The sequence below is a fragment of the Aptenodytes forsteri genome, unplaced genomic scaffold, assembly GCF_000699145.1.
Source record: "Aptenodytes forsteri isolate BGI_AS27 unplaced genomic scaffold, ASM69914v1 Scaffold81, whole genome shotgun sequence".
In the NCBI taxonomy this organism is placed as follows: Eukaryota; Metazoa; Chordata; class Aves; order Sphenisciformes; family Spheniscidae; genus Aptenodytes; species Aptenodytes forsteri.
Window position 1 is genome coordinate 3887571 of NW_008795259.1, and position 2333 is coordinate 3889903.

At 53.6% G+C, this 2333-nt stretch overlaps 1 protein-coding gene across 1 annotated transcript in view; it reads left to right on the forward strand.

Moving 5' to 3' along the window:
- FOXF2 (forkhead box F2) overlaps positions 1-2333 on the forward strand; it is a gene marked incomplete at its 5' end in the record, with an annotated part of 5337 nt that overhangs the window by 847 nt on the left and 2157 nt on the right.

Consider the following 2333-nt stretch of genomic DNA (forward strand, 5'->3'; position numbering starts at 1 on the left):
TTAGCGGGGAGCGCCGCCGGGCATCGCCGCCTCCTCGGCAAACCGCGGTCCGCGGAGACGCGTCGCGGGAGTAATCAAAAAAAGGCGTTAAATACTAACCCCTAAGGCCTGCGGGGGAAAAAAAAAACAAAACCAAACCGCTTATCTTGAAAAATGCGGGAGAGATTAAAGCGGATCCAGTGTATTTCTGCAACCGGAGGGAAAGAGTTTTCTGGTCTCTGTCCCCCACGCCGACACCCCCTCGGGCGCCCCCCCCGGCCGGTGATTACAGACAATGTCTGCTCAGAAAAATCCGAGCACAAAAATGGGTAAAAGATGTTGGGCTCTTACGGGGAAATTTTCCAAATAGCCCTTTTAAACGTGGGTCCTGGAGGTTAAGCAAACAAAGACAGTCTGGGCTGGACCACACCGAAGAGGATTTTAGCCTGACTTAACCTCTATGAGAGCGGGGTCTTGTTCAATTTTATGGGAATTTCAACAAGTAACAAATGCAGGCGACCCTCAGCTCTGAATCCCCTCCCGCCCCCTCCTTGGGCGCCTGTCAATCACTCTCCTGTCCTTCTGCGAGTCCCGCAGCCTGCCCCGGCCTCGCCACAGCCTGCTGCCGCCGAGGGGAGGGCGAGCTGGGAGCCCAGCCGCCGGGGAAGCCGCTTTGCCACCACCGCAGAAGGGACTTGGGGTGTCAGGGGAGAGCAAGCGGTGGCAAATTTTCCTCCCTCGAAAAAAAAAACAAACCCAAACCCCTAAATAGCCCTGGTGTAGCTCCTGGGGAAAGGCGGCTGCGGAGCGGGTCGCCGTCTTACCGGGGTTTCGGCGCAGAGAGGGCTGCGGGGACGCGGTGCGTCCCCAGACGGGCTCCTCCGTGCCCACGGGGCTCTGCTGCGGAGGCTTAAACCCACTTTTCGGAGACTCAGGTCGTCCTTCCACGTGGTTTTGGGGGCCTGGGCGAGAGGCCGGCGTGTTCACAAGGGCATCCCCCGCCGAAACACGTACCTTTACCGTTAGGAATTTCTGCTTTGCTTTGTTGTTATTGCTGTGGTTACTTGGATTTTTTTTTTTTGTTTGTCTGTTTGTTTTCTTTTCTTTTAATTTCTTTTGGATTTTTTCTCTGTTTGTTTTACTCCTTGCGGCCCTGCGTGCCACCGCGCAGGGCCCACGGGGCCACTCGTGGCGCGGGAGAGGGGCTGGCTGGGAGGCGGCTGCCCCCTCCTCCTGACAGACACTCGAGGTGGGAAAGGCGATTCCTGGAAAATAAATTTTCATTTCGAAGCAGCCCAAGAACAGCTCTTCAAAATAAAAAGCAGAAGGAGAGAGGGGAAGGGAACGGTTTCCCCCGAAGCCTCCACCACGGTTTCCGAGGTTGGGGCGGTTTAAATCCGAATTGTTTCTGTTCAAGGACGGATATACACGCAGACGGACGCTTTCTTAATGCCGCCGCCGAGCGTCCGTTTCCAGCAGCTCAGATTTAATGCCACCGGTCTGCAAAACGGCGTTTCTCCACTTATTTTCTACAGCTTCAGGATCTGGGCCCAGGACTTTAGTGGAAGCCACCCCCATTCCTTGATTAGCTAAAAAAACCCCAAACCCCCAACCCTTTATTTTTTTGCGTGGATCCAATCCTCATTCGTGTGTGTTACCTAAAATCTCTGTGGCGCAGAAGTTTTAGTAGAGCAAAAGGAGACGGGGAAAAAAGATCCGAGCTCCTTCACTGGTAATTGTTACCAGCAATAATCTTTCTCCTCCTCTCCCCACAACAGCAATAGCAAGTGAATTTTGCCTTTCCCTTTCTCTTAGTTAAATGCAAAGTAAATTCGGTGGCAACCGCTGTTGATCGGTCAATAATCCTCTACTCATGACAGCGACGGGGCGGACTTAAAACCTTGAATTTGCATCAGACTCAGCAATAAGAGAGGAAAAGATTGGAAACAGGAGGCTCGGTTCTGCTAAAAGGATTTTGAAGCTGGGGGGCGGGGGGGCAGCCGGATTTTTTTCGCACACTATTAAATCCTGCTAAATGATTGAATCAGGATTGTAATAAAGTGCCCCGGTTTATGGTGAGCATACCAGCAGGGTTATTAGAAAGCCGAGGAAATCCAGAGAAATAATCACTTTTATAAAGTGAGCTCTGCGGGGTGAAGGAGGGGACAGTGCCGGAGGAGACGGGCTGTGCGCGCCGCCTGCGCAGCGCCGCGGGCGGCAGCCAAAGGAGTCGGCTCCGCCACCCTGGGGAAAACCGGGGACGTTTCCCTCTTCCCCCCGCCCCCCCTCCTTCTTTTGTTGCCTTTTTTTTTTTTTCCCCCCCTTGACCCTCCGTCAGATTTGACAGGATCCCG